Below are 7500 nucleotides of genomic sequence, written 5' to 3'. Positions count from 1 at the left end.
TTGGCTCCTCCATGTTGACCAGTTTTTCCGACTTTTTTCTTCTATAGTCTATGGGTTTTATCAATAACTTCATTTATATTTCTGTGCATATTATTCTTGTTATCATTCTTGTTAAATTGATTTTCAAGTATGATTTATCTTTTTTATTACCATTAATTTTTATGCGCTCTTGAGACATTGAGCGAAATCCGGGACCAGTACGTCCTAGATATCGTCAATGTCGTCTACTGTATTGCAATATTCGTGGTCTTCATGCAAATATTCAAGACCTTACAGTTCATCCAGACAGTATGACATTCTTTTGTGCTCAGAAACTTTGGTTTCTAATTTGAGGCACTCATCTGACCTCCTTACAACTGGTTTTAAGAAGCCAATAATGTTGAAACGCGATGCCATCCCTAGGGCCTATATGAGGACTGAGTACCCTGTTTCTCTTAAGTCCTGCTATGAATGTGGGTGTCATGAGATTCAGGTAATAAAAGTTTGTGGCAGGCATAATAACTTATGTTTGTGTTCGATCTACCTGAATCCTGACATGGAGGATTTTATCTTCGATTGTCTTCTTACCATTTTGGCTAAGATACAAGAAGATGATAGAAAGGCCTCTTTTGTCTTTGTTGGTGATTTCAATGCTCACCACAGGGAGTGGTTAAATTCTGTTTCTCCTACCGATCGCCATGGCTTAAGAGCTTTAGACTTTGCCTCTGAATCAGGCTGTGAGCAAATCATAAGTGAAGCTACTCACAGGTCTGGTAACTGCTTGGACCTCGTATACACCGACTCTCCTGGCCTTATAACAAGTAAGGTTGGTTCTCCATTTGGGACATCTGATCATACCTTGATTTCATTAGTTGTGAAGACTGAGCAGCTTGTCCCTGATGTATAGGATTTTGCGTGATCTTTTGTGCTTGAATTGGTCACAATTCTATAGTCGTGTTGATACTGCAGCCTCTTTGAATGAGAATCTAGTCAACATAATTGATAGGCGTATCCCTTCTCGTGTGCTAAAGTACCGTTTGAAGGACAAACCGTGGTTAAATGATGATTGTAGACGTGCTTATTTGGAGAAGCAGGAAGCCTATTATCTTTGGAAGGGTAACATCAGATTTGACCCGGAATAACTATACTCAGCTCAGAGCTTTTGCTCAGAGTTTGCGCTTCAAGTGAAAATTAATACAATTTAACCATAAAAGAAACCCTTTCTGGTACAACCCAGGAGCATAAGTGGTGGACTACCCTTAAATCTGCGCTCTTTGGTGCAGATGTAACAGTTCCTCCTTTACTTAAACCAGATGGCTCTGTCACTCACTATCCAAAGGAAACGGTAACCCTTTTGGCAGATGTGTTTGTCAGTAAGCAGAGTAATGAGAAACTTTGAACTTCCTCTTTCCTGTTTTCCTGAGGCTAAACTAACTAGTTTAGCTTTTCAATATCGTGAAATTAAAGCTCTATTGATGGACCTTGATGCTTATGGAGTTGTAGACCCAAATGGTATTTTTCCTTTGTTTTTTTTTTTATAAATACTGCAGATTTCTTAGCACCAAAGTTATCTGTTATTTTGTGTAAGTTAGCAAGAAGAGGAGCTTTTAACACTTGTTAGAGAATTGGTAATGTTACTCCTCTATGTAAATGTGTTTGTGGTAGCTCAAGTCCAACTGATTACCGCCTAATTTACTTAACTCCCATGTTATCTAAAGTTTTTGAACGTCTTTTGGCAAAACTTCTTAACAGGTTTTCTGAAAGTAATCGTCTGTTCCCTAGTTTGCAATTTGGTTTTCGTAAAGGCCTTGGAGCATGTGCTGCCCTTCTTACAATCTCCAGTGCTGTACAGAAATCCCTTGATTGTGGTCAGGAAGTTCGTATGATTGGCCTTGATGTTAGTGCTGCCTTTAACCGTGGTAATCATGAGGCCCTTGTTTTCAAACTCAGATAGTTGGGAGAGGATGGGTCGTTTCTTAGCATCATTATTGAATTTTTAAGTAATAGAACGCAAAGAGTTTTTGTTGATTGGCACCATAGTGAGTATAGGAATGTGATATCTGGTGTTCCTCAGGGTAGTGTTCTTGGTCCATTACTTTTCATACTTTATACACATGACATGTGGTTTGGTCTAGAAAATAAGCTTGCTGCATATTCAGATGATGCTACTCTTTGCATCAGTTCCATCTCTTGAATGTAGATCTGGGGTTGCTTAATCCCTTAACAGAGATCTAGCTAAAATTAGTGCATGGTGCAAATTATGGGGAATAAAGTTGAATCCTAACAAAACTCAAAGTATGATTGAAAGTAGGTCAAGGACGGTGGCTTATCAACATCGGGATCTCAGCATTGATAATGTTTCTTCAACTTTGTATGACTTAGAATTTTTGGTGTGATTCTCGACAGCTAATTTACTTTTGAGAAACACATTATGTCTGTGTCTTCTTCAATTGCACAAAAATTGTCTTACTGAGTGTCTTTCAAGAGTTTTGGTGATCAATCTATTCTGAAGAATTTTTTTTTATTCTTTCATTTTACCTTGTTTCGAGTATTGTTCTCTTGTCTGCTCTTCAGCTGCTGATTCTCATCTTAACTTGTTGGACAGGAACTTCTCGCTTAGATTTCAGCATCTGATGTTTGTTTTGTTGTTAGTTTATGTTGCTTAAGTAAGCAGATTTGATACAAGTTTTCACATTTTTTTTATGTAAGTTTTTGCAGTTCACGGAAAATCCATTTTCTTTTCTATACAAAAATAAAATACGAGAAAAAATAACAATTGATATTGCTCTTTTCAAAGGTTTTCATTACTGTTAAATTGATATTGGCATATTTTTATTTATAGATTTTGCGCTTCAGGAAAATTCCTTTTTCTTTTTACACAAAAGTAAAACATCGGGAAAATATAAATATCCTAAACTCTTGTTGAAGTATCAAACGTTTGAATGGAAAGTTGAAGTATCAAACGTTTGAATGGAGAATATCATTAATATTACTATACTTAGAAAATTGCTTAAAAACCGCAGAAATTTATACCATTAAACCCAATTTAGGAAGAAAATTAGCCTCTCCAATAAACCAGAGAATTGTATAAAAAAATTAAATTCATATGTCGGCTGAAAGGTCAGAGGTTAAGAGCTAGAAAATTATTTTATGAAAAATGGAAGAAAGAAGAGGATAGAGCCATTTGGTATTGAGCTATGTGTGTGTGTGTGTGTGTGTGTGTGTGTGTGTGCGTGTGTGTTTAGTCTTAGAATGGACAACAGTGCGGATATATTATCATCTAAAAATTTGAGTGTTAACCAATATGAGAACCTTAAATGTGATGATTAAAATGATAATGGTGGCAATTATAATTAACGAAGGGGAAAATAATGAATTTTCTGAGAGGAGTAATAGTGTCATTCACCGGCGTTACCATATAAACCGTCTTTACATCCCACAACGCCGAGGTGACTTTAAACAAATATCAAGCATCATGGATTACGGCTTATGAATTTTACTAGATCCTTACTTCCTAGCAGTCAGTCATCTACCTTCTACCAGTAATCTACCTCCAGACCCACCCGCAACTACAAGCTGTGGTTTTTATCTGGACGATCATCATTCTAATCTCATTGTCTCCTCTTGGGGTTGTGGTGGCCTATTGTAAACGTCTCAGCCTAGCGATCCGCTTGACTGGGATGCCAGTCAGCTCAAGCTCGATAGTTTCTTATTGTGTCTGCAGCCTCACTATCCTTTTGAGCTAAGGATGGGTGGTTCGGGGAGTCTATAAGTCTACCTGCAGAGTCATCAGCAGCCATTGCCTGACCCTCCCTGGTCCTAGCTTCGGCGGAGAGAGGTCTTGGGCGCAAATCATTTGTAATATGGTCAGTTTCTAGGCCATTGTCACTGTCTTGGGATGGAGCCTTCGTCTTTCCAAATTATGACATTGTTTCATGGTTGGTCTATTGAAATGATAATATCTCCTATTATTTTTTGGGGTGGAAACTTTGAACACTTCAGATTAATTTCTGCATTCATATATTTTTTCTCTTATGTATGTATGTATGTATGTATGTATGTTTGTATGTATGTTTATTAAGTTCATAACAATGTCATTGTGCATGTTCACGAAATCTGAGCCTATAAAGCATCACAAAGATATATGATATTTATCTTTATAGAAAGAGTTCTTCGCTGAGTTACCAAACGCTTTTTAATCCCATAACCACGATGATTTTATGTTTAAGGTGTTGGCCTAAGGTTCTTTTATATCGCGAAGTCCACTCCTTACCCATACAGCTGGAATCTGCTGATACTATATATATATATATATATATATATATATATGTATATATATATATATATATATATATATATATATATATATATATATATATATACATACAGTATATAACATCTTGAGTAATATTTTAAAGTAAGGTCTTACATCCTAAAAAAAAAATATGACGTAAGAAAAGAGCCGAAAGTGTCAACCATACATTATGGTAATAAGTGCCTTATAGAATAATATGTAGTAGTTGGTTATACTGAATGTGAATTTGAGGAGCCGGTAACTTAAATCAGCCATTGAAAGGAATATTTGCATATGAATGTCGTACATGAATGTGAAATGTGATTATTTGTAATCCTCAAATTATTTCGAAATCTTAAAATCTGTTTATGATTCGTTGAACAGCATTTGGGAAAATATTACAACGTAGCCTCCAGCATCCCAAGTTGCCTTTCTCTTCCAACTGCTGCTTATGCAGGAATGAGTTAGAAGTCAGCCAGTTGGAAAACCGATAAAGTTTCGGCATTTTTTTGTTACAAGTTCAAACTAGATAAAATTCTTTAAAATATATTAAATATTTTCCTTTTTTATGTAATTTAAAATTTTCGTGTTGAAGGCAGATATGTTTGTCTATTTATATTTTATTCAACAGTGCCTCATCGGAATTGTAATTAGACAGATGGATGAGGCAGCGTTAAGTTATCATAGATGTAAACGAACCTGAACCTCATTGTTCGCTTATCGAGTTTATCTGTGTACCCCTGACGCCTACAGTTTTTTATTTTTATTTTTTTATTTTTAAGTTTGTTCATTGATTATCTTTTCATTCATGACATTTATAGGTAGTAGGTTGGCCTGGGCACCAGCCACCCTTTGAGACACTACCGCTAGAGAGTTATGGGGTTCTTTGACTGGCCAGACAGTACTTCATTGGATCCATCTCTCTGGTTACGGTTCACTTTCCCCTTGCCTACACATACACTGGATAGTCTGGCCTATTCTTTACAGATTCTCCTCTGTCCTCATACACCTGACAACACTGAGATTACTAAACAATTCTTCTTCACCCAAGGGGTTAACTACTGTACTGTAATTGCTCAGTGGCTATTTTCCTCTTGGTAAGGGTAGAAAAGACTATTTAGGCATGGTAAACAGCTCCTCTAGGAGGACACTCAAAATCAAACCATTGTTCTCTAGTCTTGGGTAGTATCATAGCCTCTGTACCATGGACTTCCACTGTCTTGGGTTAAAGTTCTCTTGCTTGAGGGTACAGTCGGGCACACTATTTTATCTAATTTCTCTCTCTTTTTTTTTTTTTTTTTTTTTTTTTAAGTTTTTATAGTTTATTTAGGAATTATTCATCTTAATGTTGTTACTGTTCTTAAAATATTTCTTTCCTTGTTTCCTTTCCTCACTGAGCTTTTTTTTTTCTTTTGGAGCATTGGGCTTATAGCATCCTGTTTTTCCAACTAGAGGCATAGCTTAGCAAGTAATAATAATAGTAATAATAATTCATCTCTTCTAAACGACCTCTACGCTTTCTGGTGATTTCTTGGATCTCGACGTCAAGTCGTTTTGAAAGAAAAAAGAAAGTTTATATTCACTTGTCTCCTTTTTTTTTAATTTTACTTTTATATGCTCTCTCTCTCTCTCTCTCTCTCTCTCTCTCTCTCTCTCTCTCTCTCTCTCTCTCTCTCTCTCTCTCTCTCTCTCATTAGTTCTCTTAATATATTTGGTTAAGCTATCAAACGTTTCTGTCTCTATGGTGGGGGGAAAAATTAAATCTAATGGGGTATAAACCTTACCAATTAAATCTTTAAATTCATATCGACCACCTCCATTCTTCTCTACAGATTACTATATGAGGAAGAGCCAGTGCTAGAATTATGCCACTTTACCTTAAATTAATAATATCATATCCATATGGACTATGACCAAACTAAGAATTTGATAATGACCCTAGCATGATTGGCCGATAAGTCAATGGCATGATTTTTAGCTCTGCTTTGTACATTTGCTGTATAAAATTCCCGTACAATTAAGCGGCTATTATCCCTACAGGACAATAAATAAAGTTTACAAATGTCTTAATAATGTTCACTAAGCCACAATATTATCCTGTGGAAAATGTATACTGTAGTAATTTATGAAACATATTGTATTGCAGTTAGTGCAATACAAGCTTTACTATCGTTCCGTTGTTGTTCTGAGGAGCTGTCAGAAGTATCTTCAAGAGTAGCGAAATTGTATTACAAACTTCCCATAGTATCTTGTTAACCCAAGGAATGGTATCACTTGTGTTTTGGTCTTTGGTGGGGATGCATCCTGATTTTCATAAATTTTGATTCGGTCGTGTCAATTTTATTACAACTCAACTAACTGTTCCAGGAACTTGGCTTCACCATATCTGATGGAATACTTGGAAGATCGGATTATCAGTCCTACATCTCTCATTGTCAGAAATAGATCCTTGAGTCTTTTTATGTGCTCTTCCTATGATGTGTAAGGAGTTAACTATCCAACCAATAAAGGACCCGTATTCTTGACTTCGAATAACGTTTTCTGCGTCATTATGTACTGTAGATGGCTGCTGGTGTGTTCATCTGTACAAATGGCATCCTCTTGAATTGGAAACCTGCACTTGACACTTAAAAAGCTGCATTCTCCTTTAATGTTTCCTCCATTGAGATCTACCAATGTTCCTTACTCAGGTCCTCTTTATTAAAAAAAGTGTCCTTTCAAAGTTTTACTTTCATTGCATCAATAGGAGATAAAATGGTGACATCGAATTTTTCCAATTTCTAAGTTTCCGGAAAGTTTTATCTTATGGTTCTTCGAATTATCTTTTTGTTCATAATTGAAATCACTATACTGGGTTTATAGTTGTTGGGAAAAGATATTATTTGTTTTTACTTTAATTATTGCTTTTTTTTTTTTTGTCTGCTGCAGTGTTGTGAATGTTACTGTATTCTCCTTTTCATTCTTAATTTCATATTGGCATATAAGCTCTTTTGAAAACCTTTCTTTTCTCCATAAAGCATTAGCGTCCAATGAACAAGTCTAAGCCCGTCAATATTAAATAGAAATTTCTTCCTCTTCATCTGGAGTTGTAAAACATCTAAATGAGGTCAGGTGACAGCCCAAGGAGAAGTCATAGGTCAAACAAGAGTAAAAGTAAAGCGAAGAAAGAAACACAAGAAGCTTTAAATCTCTAAAATCCTGTAGAACTTCCTGTAGATGATGAAGTT

This window comes from Palaemon carinicauda, chromosome 24 (genome assembly GCF_036898095.1).
Source record: "Palaemon carinicauda isolate YSFRI2023 chromosome 24, ASM3689809v2, whole genome shotgun sequence".
NCBI lineage: Eukaryota > Metazoa > Arthropoda > Malacostraca > Decapoda > Palaemonidae > Palaemon > Palaemon carinicauda.
This window is presented reverse-complemented; position numbering follows the sequence as displayed.